This window comes from Zea mays, chromosome 6 (assembly GCF_902167145.1).
Source record: "Zea mays cultivar B73 chromosome 6, Zm-B73-REFERENCE-NAM-5.0, whole genome shotgun sequence".
NCBI classification, from domain to species: Eukaryota; Viridiplantae; Streptophyta; class Magnoliopsida; order Poales; family Poaceae; genus Zea; species Zea mays.
In genome coordinates this window covers 7,821,146-7,839,881 of record NC_050101.1, presented here as the reverse complement: position 1 = coordinate 7,839,881, position 18,736 = coordinate 7,821,146, and positions in this window count along the sequence as shown.

Here is an 18,736-nt window from a genome sequence, read left to right as displayed (position 1 = left end):
GCCCGGAGATCATGACTCTCCATTGATCACTACCAAGGTGACCCAGCAGGGCATCACTATGTAGCCTTTACAAAGATTCCCCGGGACTATAGCCACCCGTTAGGTTTCCTAAATGCACCGCACTCCTCCCCAAGGGGCGAACCCAAACTTGGCGGAGCGAGCCGCATACACCGAGCCCCATTGACGGCACGACGGCTAAGTGAACTACACCCCGGATCCTCTAATTATTCAGCTAAGGGCATCCCATTCCACCCTCATGGTTGCACTGTTTTCCCGGGCGGTCATCCATAGAACAGGTCCTTACGGAGAGGCACTCGAGAAACCGCTCGAGCCCCCTTGAAGACCACAAGTATCACATCATAATAAGAAGAGGGAAAACAGCGTATCATAGATAATCTCATCATGTTCATTGATTAGAGTTTGAGCAATAGCATAAAGCTAAACAATAATAATCCAACCCAAATAGGTAAACAAGGACATGGATAACCAAAGCTAGTCAATCCTTAGGCATAAATGTGTAAAGCGGGAGGTGAATTAAATAATGAATAGGACAGAGATAGGTCAAAGGACACTTGCCTCCACCAACCGACTGCTGCTCAGGGGCTTCTCCTGCGGGTTCCTCGGGCTCTTCGACCGGATCGTTCTCTAAGCGGGTGCAAACATACATACATCCATTCATTGAAATTAGGAAACCAACAGTACACCATACAAGAGAACAAGTAAAGCAAATATGCATAGAATACCACATACGATAATGGATTTACCTTGGTTAGAAAGAAACGAGGGAAGGTCTCGCAGGGGTTAAGGCTTATGCTCGAGGGGCATTACGGGTTGGTGAATAACTAGACGTCACGTGTTCTAGTTCCAATTGGTTCTAACAAAAGAATTAGCTACATGCACTAATGTAAACGCGATCACTTTTAGTAGATTAACATTGAATAAGATAGACGATTGGCTATACAAATTAACTAACGTAACCAATTTCCAAATTGAGACTCTTATCTTATTAATATAAACGACGTGATTAGCGCATATAGGGTACGGGGGGGGGGGGGGGTAGACGGGGGGTTAGGGGGTAGACGAGGCACGACGGGTCGTGCCAAGGCACGCGCACTACGCGGGCACGCGCGCGAGGCCGCGCGCACACACCACGGACTAACCGTGTGCACGTCGGGGCCGAGCGCTAGCCGAGCTCAAAGCCGCGCGCCATAGGCACGCTGGACCAAGCTCGAGACCACGCAGGGGCCGACACGACGCGAGCAAGGCACGGCGGGGCGACCGGGCCGGGGCGGGGCGGGAGCAGCTGAGCCGGGGCCGGGGCGGTTGAACCGGCCAGGGGGGCGGCCGAGCTCGCCGGGAGGCGGGCGGCCGAGCGGGCTCGCCGCGCCGCGGGAGGACGCCGGGCGACCATGGCCGGCCGAGCCGAGGGGCGGGGCGGGGCGCAGGGGCCGAGCGGCTCGCCGGGGAACCGGGCGGGCGGGTCGCCGAGGCGGGGACGGGGGACGGCTCACCGGAGCAGGCGCGGGGCGGCTCGCCGGGGGCGGGGCCGAGGCGGCCAAGCTCGGGGCGCGGGCACGGGGGAGGGCGGGGCGCGGCCGGGCGGGCGGCGCGGGGTGGCCGGACACGGTCGGGGTGGCCGAGCCGGGCGGCGCGGGTGAGGGGAGGGCGCCGGAGGGAGGAGAGGGAGGGAGGATAGGGAGGGAGGAGAGGGGGGATAGGGCAGGGGCGGCGCGCAGGGGCGGCGGCGGCGCACAGGGGCGGCGGCGGCGCGGTTAGGGTTTGGGGGAAGAGAGAGAGGGTGAGAGAATGACGAGCGGGGCCCGCGGGAGGGATTTTGGGAAAAAGAAAAGGGAGTGGGGGGCGTCTGGGCCGGCCATGGGCCGAAAGGGGGGGGAAGGGGGGCCGCGCGGCTGGGCCGGCCGGGAGGCCCACGCGGGAGGGGAGGGGGGAGGCGCGGCTGGGCCGCCAGCTGGGCCGGCGCGCCAAGGGGGGGGGGGGGGGGGGGGGGCGGCTGGGCCGAAATGGGAAAGGGAGGGAGGGAGAGAAAAAGAAAAGGGTTTTCTTTTTCTAAAATCTAATTTTCTTTGGATGTATGCTTTTACATTTTTAAACAATCAAAAGTATGCATGGTTTGGCATGGTGCACCATCCAAAATAAAGTATTTTAAGGTTTTGCTTTACACGGGTCTAAAGCCAAAACCCGCTATAACTTTGGAACAGATCAAGGTTTAGCGAGGGAACGAGAAAAAAGAAAGGGGTAACGCCTGAATTTGGTGAGAGAAAAGAAGAAAAAATTCTACCCCCAAATTCAGGGCGTTACAGCTTCCTAAGGACAGCTCAAAATGAGTTTGAGCTCAAGGTGAAGAAGATAAGGAGCGACAACGGGTCCGAGTTCAAGAACCTTCAAGTGGAGGAGTTCCTTGAGGAGGAAGGGATCAAGCACGAGTTCTCCACTCCCTACACATCACAACAAAATGGTGTGGTAGAGAGGAAGAACAGGACGCTCATCGATATGGCGAGGACGATGCTTGGAGAGTTCAAGACCCCCGAGTGCTTTTGGTCGAAAGCCGTGAACACGGCTTGCCACGCCATCAACAGGGTCTACCTTCATCGCCTCCTCAAGAAGACGTCGTATGAGCTACTAACCGGTAACAAACCCAATGTATCTTACTTTCGTGTATTTGGGAGCAAATGCTACATTCTAGTGAAGAAGGGTAGAAATTCTAAGTTTGCTCCCAAAGCTGTAGAAGGGTTTTTGTTAGGTTATGACTCAAATACAAAGGCGTATAGGGTCTTCAACAAATCATCGGGGTTGGTTGAAGTCTCTAGTGACGTTGTGTTTGATGAGACTAATGGCTCTCCAAGAGAGCAAGTTGTTGATTGTGATGATGTAGATGAAGAAGATGTTCCGACAGCCGCTATACGAACCATGGCGATTGGTGATATACGACCACAGGAACAAAAGAAGCAAGATCAACCTTCTTCCTCAACTATGGTGCATCCCCCAACTCAAGACGATGAACAGGTTCATCAAAAGGAGGCGTATGATCAAGGGGGAGCACAAGATGATCAAGTAATGGAGGAAGAAGCACAACCGGCACCTCCAACCCAAGTTCGAGCGATGATTCAAAGGGATCATCCCGTCGATCAAATTTTGGGTGATATTAGCAAGGGAGTAACTACTCGATCTCGATTAGTTAATTTTTGTGAGCATTACTCTTTTGTCTCTTCTATTGAGCCTTTCAGGGTAGAGGAGGCCTTGCTAGATCCGGACTGGGTATTGGCCATGCAAGAGGAGCTCAACAACTTCAAGAGGAATGAAGTTTGGACACTGGTGCCTCGTCCTAAGCAAAATGTTGTGGGAACCAAATGGGTGTTCCACAACAAACAAGATGAGCACGGAGTGGTGATGAGGAACCAGCGCTCCTCCGATGGCCACGACATCACACGAACCGGGCGCGGGGCGGCTCGCCGGAGCGGGCGCGAGGGCGGGGCCGAGCGGGCGCGGCCGGGCTCGCCGGGGGCGGGGCCGAGGCGGCCGAGCTCGGGGCGCGGGCGCGGGGGAGGGCGGGGCGCGGCCGGGCGGGCGGCGCGGGGTGGCCGGACACGGTCGGGGTGGCCGAGCCGGGCGGCGTGGGTGAGGGGAGGGCGCCGGAGGGAGGAGAGGGAGGGAGGAGAGGGAGGGAGGAGAGGGGGGAAGCCTCACCGGAGGGGGGCGGCGCGCAGGGGCGGCGGCGGCGCACAGGGGCGGCGACGCGGTTAGGGTTTGGGGGAAGAGAGAGAGGGTGAGAGAATGACGGGCGGGGCCCGCGGGAGGGATTTTGGGAAAAAGAAAAGGGAGGGGGCGGCTGGGCCGGCCATGGGCCGAAAGGGGGGGGGGAAGGGGGGCCGCGCGGCTGGGCCGGCCGGGAGGCCCACGCGGGAGGGGAGGGGGGAGGCGCGGCTGGGCCGCCAGCTGGGCCGGCGCGCCAAGGGGGGGGGGCGGCTGGGCCGAAATGGGAAAGGGAGGGAGGGAGAGAAAAAGAAAAGGGTTTTCTTTTTCTAAAATCTAATTTTCTTTGGATGTATGCTTTTACATTTTTAAACAATCAAAAGTATGCATGGTTCGGCATGGTGCACCATCCAAAATAAAGTATTTTAAGGTTTTGCTTTACACGGGGTCTAAAGCCAAAACCCGCTATAACTTTGGAACAGATCAAGGTTTAGCGAGGGAACGAGAAAAAAGAAAGGGGTAACGCCTGAATTTGGTGAGAGAAAAGAAGAAAAAATTCTACCCCCAAATTCAGGGCGTTACAAACCTATCCCCCTTAAAAGAATCTCGCCCTCGAGATTCAGGGTTGGCTAGCAAAGAGCTCAGGGTACTTAGCCATCAGATCATCTTCACGCTCCCAGGTTGCTTCTTCCTCTGAATGGTGATTCCATCTGACTTTGCACATTCTGATGGTCTTCCTTCGGGTGACTCTGTCTGCAACCTCGAGGATCTGCACTGGCTTCTCAACGTAGGTCAAGTCCTCCTGGACTTCAAGACCTTCCACTGGCAACTGCTCTTCTGGCACACGCAAGCACTTCTTCAACTGAGACACATGAAAGACATCATGCACAGCAGACAAATTCTCTGGCAAACTGAGCTGATAGGCCACTTCTCCACGTCTTGCAAGAATCTGATACAGACCAATGTATCGGGGTGCTAGCTTGCCTTTGACTCCGAATCTTCTGACTCCTCTGATCGGTGACACTTTCAGATAGACAAAGTCTCCGACTTCGAAACTCAGCTCTCTTCTTCTTATGTCTGCATAGCTTCGCTGCCTCGATTGTGCTATCTTTAGATTCTCTCGGACCATCTTGATGTTCTCTTCGGCTTCAAGTAGAATGTCTGGCCCAAACACTTGCTTTTCTCCAGGCTGATCCCATTGCAACGGAGTTCTACAACTCCTTCCATAGAGCGCCTGAAATGGTGACATCTTCAAACTGGCCTAGTAACTGTTGTTATAGGAAAACTCCGCATAAGGCAATCTCTTATCCCATCCGGACTGATCTTGCAACGCACAGGCTCTCAACATGTCTTCAAGAATTTGGTTGGTCCTTTCGGTCTGACCATCCGTCTGCGGATGATAAGCTGAACTGAAATTCAGATGCGTGCCCAAGGCTTCATGCAACTGCTGCCAGAAATGAGAGGTGAACTGCGTTCCTCTGTCTGACACTATCTTCTTTGGCACACCATGAAGACAAACGATCCGAGACATGTACAATTCTGCCAATACTGCACTGCTGTAGTTGGTCTTGACTGGTATGAAGTGGGCTGACTTGGTCAAACGGTCCACTACTACCCAAATGGAATCGTAGCCGGCTCGAGTGCGAGGCAATCCGACTATGAAATCCATACCGATTTCATCCCATTTCCACTGAGGGATCTGCAACGGTTGCAACAATCCAGCAGGTCTCTGGTGCTCTGCCTTAATTCTTCGGCAACTATCGCACATAGCCACATGCTCTGCGATTTCCCTCTTCATTCCGTACCATCGGAATTTCTTCTTCAGATCCTGATACATCTTCTCACTGCCAGGGTGAATCGAATAGGCTGTCTCATGAGCTTCCTTAAGGATCAACTCTCGAATGGACTGGACATTGGGAACGCACAAGCGGTCTTTGAACCATATCACGCCTTCTGCATCTTCTCGAAAATCTTTGCCTTTGCCTTCTAGAATCAGTCGCCGGATCTCACTGATCTTCTCATCATTCTTCTGCGCTTCTTTGATTTCACGCTCTAAGGTAGGTTCCAACTCAACTGTGACTCCTCGCGAATTGTTCAGAAATCCGAGACTCAACCTGTCGAACTCCTTGGCCAACTCATAAGGCATCGGACGAGCGACCATCAGATTGACCTGACTCTTTCTGCTCAAAGCATCTGCCACTACGTTTGCTTTGCCTGGATGGTAATGGATCTCCAACTCATAGTCTTTGATCAACTCTAACCATCTTCGTTGCCTCATGTTCAACTCTGACTGAGTGAATATGTACTTCAGACTCTTGTGGTCTGTGTAAACATCGCATTTCTGTCCATACAGATAGTGCCTCCATGTCTTCAGTGCATGAACCACTGCTGCCAACTCTAGATCATGGATTGGGTAATTCTTCTCATGAACCTTCAGCTGTCGGGATGAGTAAGCCACAACTCTTCCCTCTTGCATCAACACGCATCCCAAACCTGTGTAACAAGCATCGCAATACACCGAGAAGGGCTTGTGCACATCAGGCAAGACTAGGACAGGCGCTGTAGTCAACTTTTCTTTCAGCGCTTCAAAGGCCTCTTGGCATTTCTGGGTCCACTTGAACTCAACTTTGTTGCCTAGTAACGCTGTCATTGGTTTCGCAATCTTCGAAAACCCTTCAATGAATCGCCGATAGTATCCGGCCATTCCAATGAAGCTCTTGATTCCTCTAGCATCTGTTGGCGCTTTCCAGTTCAAAATGTCTGCCACTTTCTTCGGATCCACAGCCAATCCTTCTTTGTTGATTATGTGACCCAAGAACAGGACTTCATTGATCCAGAACTCACACTTGCTCAACTTTGCATACAGCTGGTGCTCTCGCAATCTCTGCAATACCATCTTCAAATGATCTGCGTGCTCTTCTTCGCTTTGAGAATAAACCAGAATGTCATCAATGAATACCACCACAAACTTATCAAGGTAATCCATGAATACACTGTTCATCAAGTTCATGAAGAACGCTGGCGCATTGGTCAAACCAAAAGACATCACTGTGAACTCATACAAACCATACTTGGTAATGAATGCCGTCTTCGGGATGTCCGAAGGTCGGATCCTGAGCTGATGATAACCTGACCTCAGATCAATCTTGGAGAACACACTAGCTCCTCTCAACTGGTCAAACAGATCTTCTATTCTGGGCAAGGGATACTTGTTCTTGATCGTGACCTCATTCAAAGCTCGGTAATCAATACACATCCTTTTGGTGCCATCTTTCTTTTCCACAAATAGGACAGGGGCAGCCCAGGGCGAGGTGCTTGGCCGGATGTAACCTTTCTCTGACAGCTCATCAATCTGCTCCTTAAGCTCAACCAACTCTGGTCCAGATATTCTGTAAGCTCTCTTGAAGATAGGGGCGGTTCCAGGAAGAAGCTCTATAGCAAACTCAACTTTCCGCTCTGGTGGCATACCCGGTAAGTCCTTTGGAAACACGTCTAGGAACTCGGACACAACCTTGATACTCTCAATTGGGTCTGCTTCACTGCTATCAACAGCTATCTGATAACAACTTCCTTTCTTTGGCTCAGGCGGGACTAACTCGGTCACCACTTCCTCTCCTAGTGGGGACACCAACTTGATTGTCCTTTTATCACAACTGATAACTGCCTGATACTTATCTAGCCAATTCCTCCCTAGGATGACATCTATTCCCTGAGTACCCATTACTATAAGGTTGGCGGGAAACGCTATCCCCCTTATTTCCACACTTATATTCAAACAAATGCTGTCGGCTCGAATTCTACCACCGGCTGAGTCAATTTGAATGGGGGTTGACATGGTAGTAATTGGAAGATTATGTGCTTCTACCCATGATGCAGTAATGAAAGAATGCGTTGCTCCAGTATCAAATAACACTTCTGCAATATGGGAGTCGACTGGGAACATACCTACTATCATGTCGGGGGTCTCCTGAACTGCTTCAGCCTCCAAGTGGTTTAGTCTCCCATGATTATAACGCGGCTGAGAGCGGTTGCCTGCTCCAGGCTGAGGCACATTTTGCTTTGCTAGGGCATTGGGGCCTGACTGCTGTTGGGCTACCTTCTTCGGACATTGCATCACCCAGTGGCCTTGCTCTCCACAGTGGAAACATGCTCTGCTTCCAACCTGAGCTGGTGCTGCCTGATTGTTCTGCTGCTTTGCTGGGGCAGGAAGACGAGGTGCTTGCTGATTCTGCCTCTAAAACTGACCTCCTGACTGATTGCTCTGACGGTTCTGGTACTGGTGCTGAGGATACTGCCTTTGGAATTGCTGATGCTGCTGAGGTGGACGCTGGTTCTGCCTGAACTGCTGAGGTTGATTGCCTGAGAAACGAGGATGATTGCTGCTTCTAGGCTGGGGTCCACTGATCTTGTGCTTACGATCTTCCATCTCCTTACGCTTCCTCTCCGTCATGATTGCTCTATCAATCAGGTGCTGGAATGTCGGGAAGGTGTGATTCATCAACTGATATTGAAGAGGGTCAACCAAGCCTCTCAGGAAACGGTACTGTCTCTTGGCGTCGGTGTTGACATCTTCAGGAGCATAGCGAGACAATTGCAGAAACCTGTCCCGGTACTCACTGACAGACGATGGCCCTTGCTTGAGGGCCAGGAACTCCTCCTTCTTCACTGTCATCAGACCTGCAGGAACATGGTACTGACGAAAGCTTCCTCTGAACTCTTCCCAGGTGATGGCGTCAGGGTGGGCATGGGTGGCGAGGTAAGACTCCCACCATGACTGGGCTGCTCCACTCAACAGACGGGGACCATACAGGACCTTCTCCCGGTCATCGCACTGAGCGGTATGCAACTCCCGCTCCACAGTGCGCAACCAGTCTTCAGCATCCATGGGGTCAGAAGAATGAGCGAACGTTGGTGGATGACCTCTCATGAATTCAGCACGCTTGTCTCTGGGCATCTGAGGCATCTGAGGCTGAGGTGGGGCCTGCTGCTGCTGAATGGCGGCCAAAGTCTGACCGATGGCTTGGACTGCCTGAGTCTGCATCAGAAACATCTGCTCCATGGACATCGGGGGCGGGGGCGGCAGGTGCTGTTGCTGGGGCACCTCCTCCTGTTGAGCGGCTCGCTCCTGCTGAGCACGCCTTCCTCCTCTGCGCCTATTCTCTGACATCTGCAGAATGCAACCACACATCAGAACTGATCTGGCAAATCTTGCAGCATAAGAAAAGAGAATAGAATTCTTCAACAGCACTGAACAGATGAGCATCTTCACTGATCTCCAACATAGACCACACAGCTTCTCAGATAAAGAGGAAAGTGGAATGAAAAGGTTTCCCAACTATATAGCTAACTCCATTAACATAATAGGTAAACCAAAATGCAGGGGATACCCACACTCTGGTGACAGTCATTACAAAGATCCAAACCAAACATAGTTCATCATGACAAACATAAATGCACAGGATATAGCAAACTACCCTGTCTAACTAAGACTAACTAAGACCAAAACTAACGCTAAGACTGAAGCTTCTACGTATATATTTCATATTAATTACAAGATCCAACTCTAACGATCTATGGTTCTAGAGTTATCTTGGTCTTGCAGTCGGGATTGCCATAAGACTGGTGTCCACGCTGAGGTGAGCGGTACGGGTGCTGAGTCCCGACGGGAGCGAGGGAACCACCATCCAGGTGACGACGTTCCGCGCGCTCAGCCCGCAGCAGGGCGATCTCAGCACGAGCCCTACTCAGCTCGTCTAATGCATGGTCCAGCTCCGTGTTTAGCACGGCGGCTAGGTTGACTGTGCTGCTCAACCTAGGATTGCCCTCACCGACAGGTGAGACAATCACGCCTCCTGTGCTGCCAGATGGACGGCGGGGGTAATACTTCAGGTCAAGACCGTCAGCTGCCCCACCGAAAACCGAGCAGTAGTGCGAAAGCGCACGCCGTGCAGTATCTTGCATGGCTGCCTCAGCTGAGTCCCGCTCAGAGATAGAATAGTGCTCTGAGCAGGCCTCCGCACCCTGGAGACTGTTCTCCGGGCGGCGCACCAAGCAGGTCGCCTCCCAGCGGTCCGGGTAGACCCCGCGACTATGCTGGTAGACCACACAGCGATACTCGATGGACCAAGTATGCCGGTTAAGTGCCCGACGTAGCAGGGTGTCGAGCGCATCGTGGAAGTGACACCCGCGAGCAGCGTCACGAGTGATGGGTCGAGCAACCCATCCTTCCGGCTCATGGTTAGCAGAGAAGTCGGTGTCGTGGCTCGAGCTGTCGTCGCCACCTCCGTCGTCTGGGTCTCCTCCAGCAGCTACTCCAGAAGCTGGGGCGCCCAGTGGTGGTGCAGGGGGCGCCTCCAGGGGAAGCACGGGGGAGCAGCTCCTCACGGACTCTATCTCCTGCTGGAGCGAGAAGGAAGAGCCCTGCTGCTCCTGTCGTCGACGTTCCTGCTCCTCATGCAGGCGGTGGTGCAGTCTCTCCAAGTGGCTGGACTGTCCGGCCACGGGACGGCGAAGCGGACGCTCAGCAAGGCGGGAGGGTAAGAAGGGGATGACGGACTTTCGTGCAGTGTGTCTAAGTCGAGCCATCTACAAAAGACATCGCAAGCAAAAGGGTGAGAACAGAATTAATATGACCAGCAAATAATGAACCATAAGTAAATGAAGGATTAGAATAAAACATGATTTTCAGCAAGGTATAATATATAGTAAAACATAGGTTTGGTCGGTATGACCAACTTTTGAAGGGATATCAAAGTCAAGGCAGGGACAGAGGTCTATAGTCCTTAGAACGACCATTCTACTCTAGGTTAGCGGTCCTACAGTCAACACGGCTTTGATACCACTTATGTCACACCCGGTTTTAGAAGGCAAACCGAATGCGAACCATGTACGTGCCAGGATCAGTTATTCACGTACACAGCAGTTACATAACATGGACATCATCACACAGTGCTCAAAATAGTATTAAAAGGGAAATAATAGTCGATTACATCATACGTCTGAGACGTCCATATAGTTCTTACAATAAATCAAAGTGCGGAAAAGAAACATAGATAACCGCGGCCTTCACAGGCAGCCGACTGGGGGTTGCCGCTAACCCACACCTAGAACTCGTCGTAATCTTGGAACTCCTGGAAGTCTCCTTCCACAGCTTCATCTTCTCCTGAGCAGTGGTTGCAATGCTGACAACCTGGGGATGGGGGGTTTGGTGTGTAGAGCAAGGGTGAGTACACATCAACATACTCAGCAAGTATCCTGTTTGGCTGTAGTGGACTAGCTTTATGTGGGGATAAGTCAAGCAGTTGCTTTTAGTTGGTCAGATTATTATTTACTAATAGAAAGCCAGGTTTTAGCATTGACCCAAGTTATTAGCCCGATGTACCCTTTCCAAACGGAAAGAATACCACTTACCAGCACCATTGTCATAACCCGAATCATCGATCTCATAGTCACTTGTACCATAATGTCTCTGATCAAGTACCACTAATCACCGGAGCTCCCTTGGCCGCTCATAACCGCGAGCACGGCTGATATATCAGTTTTCAAACACTCTGCAGAGGTTGTGCACTTTACCCACAAGCCGTGATTCCCATTCTGCCCGGAGATCATGACTCTCCATTGATCACTACCAAGGTGACCCAGCAGGGCATCACTACGTAGCCTTTACAAAGATTCCCCGGGACTGTAGCCACCCGTTAGGTTTCCTAAATGCACCGCACTCCTCCCCAAGGGGCGAACCCAAACTTGGCGGAGCGAGCCGCATACACCGAGCCCCATTGACGGCACGACGGCTAAGTGAACTACACCCCGGATCCTCTAATTATTCAGCTAAGGGCATCCCATTCCACCCTCATGGTTGCACTGTTTTCCCGGGCGGTCATCCATAGAACAGGTCCTTACGGAGAGGCACTCGAGAAACCGCTCGAGCCCCCTTGAAGACCACAAGTATCACATCATAATAAGAAGAGGGAAAACAGCGTATCATAGATAATCTCATCATGTTCATTGATTAGAGTTTGAGCAATAGCATAAAGCTAAACAATAATAATCCAACCCAAATAGGTAAACAAGGACATGGATAACCAAAGCTAGTCAATCCTTAGGCATAAATGTGTAAAGCGGGAGGTGAATTAAATAATGAATAGGACAGAGATAGGTCAAAGGACACTTGCCTCCACCAACCGACTGCTGCTCAGGGGCTTCTCCTGCGGATTCCTCGGGCTCTTCGACCGGATCATTCTCTAAGCGGGTGCAAACATACATACATCCATTCATTGAAATTAGGAAACCAACAGTACACCATACAAGAGAACAAGTAAAGCAAATATGCATAGAATACCACATACGATAATGGATTTACCTTGGTTAGAAAGAAACGAGGGAAGGTCTCGCAGGGGTTAAGGCTTATGCTCAAGGGGCACTACGGGTTGGTGAATAACTAGACGTCACGTGTTCTAGTTCCAATTGGTTCTAACAAAAGAATTAGCTACATGCACTAATGTAAACGCGATCACTTTTAGTAGATTAACATTGAATAAGATAGACGATTGGCTATACAAATTAACTAACGTAACCAATTTCCAAATTGAGACTCCTATCTTATTAATATAAACGACGTGATTAGCGCATATAGGGTACGGGGGGGTAGACGGGGGGTTAGGGGGTAGACGAGGCACGACGGGTCGTGCCAAGGCACGCGCACTACGCGGGCACGCGCGCGAGGCCGCGCGCACACACCACGGACTAACCGTGTGCACGTCGGGGCCGAGCGCTAGCCGAGCTCAAAGCCGCGCGCCATAGGCACGCTGGACCAAGCTCGAGACCACGCAGGGGCCGACACGACGCGAGCAAGGCACGGCGGGGCGACCGGGCCGGGGCGGGGCGGGAGCAGCCGAGCCGGGGCCGGGGCGGTTGAACCGGCCAGGGGGGCGGCCGAGCTCGCCGGGAGGCGGGCGGCCGAGCGGGCTCGCCGCGCCGCGGGAGGACGCCGGGCGACCACGGCCGGCCGAGCCGAGGGGCGGGGCGGGGCGCAGGGGCCGAGCGGCTCGCCGGGGAACCGGGCGGGCGGGTCGCCGAGGCGGGGACGGGGGACGGCTCACCGGAGCGGGCGCGAGGGCGGGGCCGAGCGGGCGCGGCCGGGCTCGCCGGGGGCGGGGCCGAGGCGGCCGAGCGCGGGGCGCGGGCGCGGGGGAGGGCGGGGCGCGGCCGGGCAGGCGGCGCGGGGTGGCCGGACACGGTCGGGGTGGCCGAGCCGGGCGGCGCGGGTGAGGGGAGGGCGCCGGAGGGAGGAGAGGGAGGGAGGAGAGGGGGGAAGCCTCACCGGAGGGGGGCGGCGCGGGGCGGCGCGCAGGGGCGGCGGCGGCGCACAGGGGCGGCGGCGGCGCACAGGGGCGGCGGCGGCGCACAGGGGCGGCGGCGGCGCGGTTAGGGTTTGGGGGAAGAGAGAGAGGGTGAGAGAATGACGGGCGGGGCCCGCGGGAGGGATTTTGGGAAAAAGAAAAGGGAGGGGGGCGGCTGGGCCGGCCATGGGCCGAAAGGGGGGGGAAGGGGGGCCGCGCGGCTGGGCCGGCCGGGAGGCCCACGCGGGAGGGGAGGGGGGAGGCGCGGCTGGGCCGCCAGCTGGGCCGGCGCGCCAAGGGGGGGCGGCTGGGCCGAAATGGGAATCTAATTTTCTTTGGATGTATGCTTTTACATTTTTAAACAATCAAAAGTATGCATGGTTTGGCATGGTGCACCATCCAAAATAAAGTATTTTAAGGTTTTTCTTTACACGGGTCTAAAGCCAAAACCCGCTATAACTTTGGAACAGATCAAGGTTTAGCGAGGGAACGAGAAAAAAGAAAGGGGTAACGCCTGAATTTGGTGAGAGAAAAGAAGAAAAAATTCTACCCCCAAATTCAGGGCGTTACAGCTTCCTAAGGAGAGCTCAAAATGAGTTTGAGCTCAAGGTGAAGAAGATAAGGAGCGACAACGGGTCCGAGTTCAAGAACCTTCAAGTGGAGGAGTTCCTTGAGGAGGAAGGGATCAAGCACGAGTTCTCCGCTCCCTACACATCACAACAAAATGGTGTGGTAGAGAGGAAGAACAGGACGCTCATCGATATGGCGAGGACGATGCTTGGAGAGTTCAAGACCCCCGAGTGCTTTTGGTCGAAAGCCGTGAACACGGCTTGCCACGCCATCAACAGGGTCTACCTTCATCGCCTCCTCAAGAAGACGTCGTATGAGCTACTAACCGGTAACAAACCCAATGTATCTTACTTTCGTGTATTTGGGAGCAAATGCTACATTCTAGTGAAGAAGGGTAGAAATTCTAAGTTTGCTCCCAAAGCTGTAGAAGGGTTTTTGTTAGGTTATGACTCAAATACAAAGGCATATAGGGTCTTCAACAAATCATCGGGGTTGGTTGAAGTCTCTAGTGACGTTGTATTTGATGAGACTAATGGCTCTCCAAGAGAGCAAGTTGTTGATTGTGATGATGTAGATGAAGAAGATGTTCCGACAGCCGCTATACGAACCATGGCGATTGGTGATATACGACCACAGGAACAAAAGGAGCAAGATCAACCTTCTTCCTCAACTATGGTGCATCCCCCAACTCAAGACGATGAACAGGTTCATCAAAAGGAGGCGTATGATCAAGGGGGAGCACAAGATGATCAATTAATGGAGGAAGAAGCACAACCGGCACCTCCAACCCAAGTTCGAGCGATGATTCAAAGGGATCATCTCGTCGATCAAATTTTGGGTGATATTAGCAAGGGAGTAACTACTCGATCTCGATTAGTTAATTTTTGTGAGCATTACTCTTTTGTCTCTTCTATTGAGCCTTTCAGGGTAGAGGAGGCCTTGCTAGATCCGGACTGGGTATTGGCCATGCAAGAGGAGCTCAACAACTTCAAGAGGAATGAAGTTTGGACACTGGTGCCTCGTCCTAAGCAAAATGTTGTGGGAACCAAATGGGTGTTCCGCAACAAACAAGATGAGCACGGAGTGGTGATGAGGAACAAGGCTCGACTTGTGGCAAAAGGTTATGCCCAAGTCGCAGGTTTGGACTTTGAGGAGACTTTTGCTCCTATGGCTAGGCTAGAGTCCATTCGTATCTTGCTAGCATATGCCGCTCACCATTCTTTCAGGTTATTCTAAATGGATGTGAAGAGCGCTTTCCTCAACGGGCCAATCAAGGAGGAGGTGTACGTGGAGCAACCCCCTGGCTTCGAGGATGAACGGTACCCCGACCACGTGTGTAAGCTCTCTAAGGCGCTCTATGGACTTAAGCAAGCCCCAAGAGCATGGTATGAATGCCTTAGAGATTTCTTAATTGCTAATGCTTTCAAGGTTGGGAAAGCCGATCCAACTCTTTTCACTAAGACTTGTGATGGTGATCTTTTTGTGTGCCAAATTTATGTCGATGACATAATATTTGGATCTACTAATAAAAAGTCTTGTGAAGAGTTTAGCAGGGTGATGACGCAGAAATTCGAAATGTCAATGATGGGCGAGTTGAACTACTTCCTTGGGTTCCAAGTGAAGCAACTCAAGGACGGCACCTTCATCTCTCAAACGAAGTACACGCAAGACTTACTGAAGCGGTTTGGGATGAAGGATGCCAAGCCCGCAAAGACTCCGATGGGGACCGACGGACACACCGACCTCAACAAAGGAGGTAAGTCCGTTGATCAAAAGGCATACCGGTCAATGATAGGGTCATTACTTTACTTATGTGTGTCACACCCGGTTTTGGAAGGCAAACCGAATGTGAACTATGTACGTGCCAAGATCAGAACTCACGTACACAGCGATTACATAAATGAACATCATCACACAATGCTCGAATAATAACATAAAGGAGTACTTATTACATCATAGAGTCATAGACATCCACATAGTCATTGTCTTAACAAGTAAATCAAAGTACTAGCGAAACGCAGTAAAGATAAGGCCTTCACAGGCAGCTGACTGGGGGTTGCCGCCAACCCACTCCTAGAATTCATTGTAATCTTGGAACCCCTGGAAGTCTCCTTCCACGGCTTCACCTTCTCCTGAGCAGTGGTTACAATGCGGACAACCTGGTGTTTTGTGGTAAAGCAAGGATGAGTACACATCAACGTACTCAGCAAATGTCCCGTTTGGCTGAAGTGGACTAGCTTTATGTGGGGTTAGGCTCAAGCAGTTGCTTTTAGTTGGTCAGGTATTTATCATTAGTAGAAGCCAGATTTTAGCATTATTCAACCCGTAAACCATCTCCTCATCGAGGAACAACATCATCATAGTCGAACCAAAACCACAATATAATCCTTGTATCTTGAACCATCTGTATCTCTAATCAAAGAGGATCCCAAGGCTGCTCTTAACCGTGAGCATGGCTGATATACCAGTTTCACTACCCTCTGCAGAGGTTGCACACTTTACCCATGAGTCATGATTCCCTTTCTACCCGGGGAGAGCTAATCCCCATTGACCACTACCTAGGTGGTCCGGCAGGGCATCACTACGTAGCTTTTACAAAGATTCCCTAGAGATCATAGCTGCCCGTTAGGTTTCTCCAGTTTGATAAACACAGTACCCCTCCCCGCAGGAGAGTGACTAACAAAGAGCAAAACGAAAGAACCTCGGCACTCAGCCTCGGCAGAGCAAGCACTGTGCCTGGACCCCATTGACGGCACGACGGCTAAGCAACTACACCTCTAGTTCATCTAATTAATCAGCTAAGGGCACCCCATTTCACCCTCATGGTTGCACTGTTATCCCGGGTGGTCTCTCAACGAACCAGTCCTTACGGAGAGGTACTCAGGAAACAGCCTGAGCCCCCTAGAGTATCACAAGATCATCAACATCATCAGGATAACAGTATCACAAATAGTCACATCATGTTCATTGATTAAGTTAAGGCAATAGCAGAGTGCTAACCATAACAGCCCATAGGGTCATCAAGGATAAAGTAAAGTGTAAAGCTAGTCAATCCTTAGGTTTCAAGTAAGTAATGCGGGATAGTAAGTTATAAATGAATAGGACATAGTGGGACAGAGGACACTTGCCTTCACCAAACTGCTGATCAGGGACTTCCTCTGCAACCTCCTCGGGAAACACAGACTGCTCGTTGTCTACGTAAAGTAATCATTCACACTATGCACTTGGGAAAATAACAAACAAAAAGCAACATACCAAACATATGCAGCAGAGAGAGATCACAAGTTCGTAGTAGAAAAAGGATAGGCACTCTGGTGTTCCCTAGGTCTGGGGTAGAGGACTATACAAAGTGATTCATTATCCACTAATCAGGTCTAAGTCAGTGGTGGGATTAAATTATTACCTGGTTTTAAGTTCCTAAACTTAGGTGTTTAAGTCCATAAACTTAAGTACTCTAACTTTTATTAAAGTCTACCAACTTCTAATTATCTCAAATAGGGTTCCAATAACCTTAATCCTATCCTAATGATTAACCATTAATTGGTACATGGAAACAGCAGGGAAACATTGTTTAAATGGATAGACAAAAACATCATGAGCATTTTGCAATTTGAAGCACCTAATTTGGAGTTCATATGACAAAGTTATGAATTTTACAAGTTTGGGGATTAAAAATATACCCTAAATACCTATTTTGAATTAAATAAAAGGTCCAGGGACTTATCTGCGAGAAACCAGGGACGGCGGGTTCAAATTCCAGAAAACCGGGGGTCTCTTTAAGAAAACGCGCGGGCGAAGGGGTATCGGGCTACTACGGCCGTCAGATCTAAAACGAACGGCCAGGATTAGATCCTGCGGGCGGGCGCGCGAGCGCGCGGCGGCCTAGGCGACTGACAGGCGGGACCGGGCGGGCAGCGCGGGGCGCGGGCAGGCTGACAGGCGGGGCCGGCGGGCAGAGCGCGCGCGCGGGCGGGCTGACAGGCGGGGCCGGCGGGCAGAGCGCGCGTGCGGGCGGGCTGACAGGCGGGGCCCTACTGGTAGGGAGGCAGGGGGTGGGGGAAGCGGGCCTGGGCCGCTGGATCTCGGGCGGACGGCCAGGATTGGGCTTGGCCTAATCAAAACGAGGCCGCCCGATCTGGGACGGACGGTGGGGATCGGGTGGCCGGCCTGGGTTTCTCCTACGGCTAGCTGGGGCGGCGGCGCTCGTCCCCGCGGCGGAGGACTCGCCGGAGACGAGGGGCGCGGGCGCTCGGCGGGTCTCTGGGGCGACCTGAGCGGCCGGGAAGGTTGGGGAGGGCACGGGGAATCCTCTGGTGGGGTCTGGGTCGGGGCAGGGGCACCGGAGGGGGGCGGTTCACGGCGGAGCGGCTCGGCGGCGGGATTACTCTACTCCGGCGAGGAATTATACGCAGCAGAGAGCAAAGCAAAGGTCGATAGGGGCGGGAGAGGTCCCTTACCTCAAGGCGGGCTCCGGGGGCTCCTCGGCGGCGGGAATGGCGCGACGGTGGCCCGGGGCGACGGTGGCGGACCTCCGCGGCTGCACGGGGAACGGCGGGTGAGCGCGGGCAGAGAGAAATAGGGAGGGGGAGAGGGAATTGGGGCGCGTCCCGGGTTGCGGACGCCGGGGCGAAGCTCACCGTGGCAACGGACACGGCGGAGCTCCAACGGCGGCCGAGAAACGAGCTCGGGACGGCGGGGATTCGTGGTGGCGGCGCTCTGGCGTGCGCGCAGCGAGGGAGAGGTGGAAGAGGGGTCCGCTAGAGCGCAAATGGGGGAGGGGGCGAGGGCGAGTGGGGCTCGGGGCTCAAGTGGCCAGGGGCGGGTCAGTTGCGAGCTCCACGCGCGACGTGGGCGCGGAGAAGGCAGGCGCGCGCAGCTCGGCGGCGGTTACGCGGGGACGACGGGGCTGACAGCCCGGGCCCGCGAGCAGAGAGAGAGAGAAGAGCGGAGGCGGGCGCGCGAGAAGCGGCTGCGCTGACGGGCGGGCCCGCCAGGGCAGAGAGAGCGGGGGGAAGAGCGCGCGCGCGGGATTGGGTCGGCTGGGCCGAAAGGCCGAGGGGGGGCAGGGTGGCGGGCTTCTTTTCCTCTTCTTTTTATTCTGGAATTGTTTTCTCTTT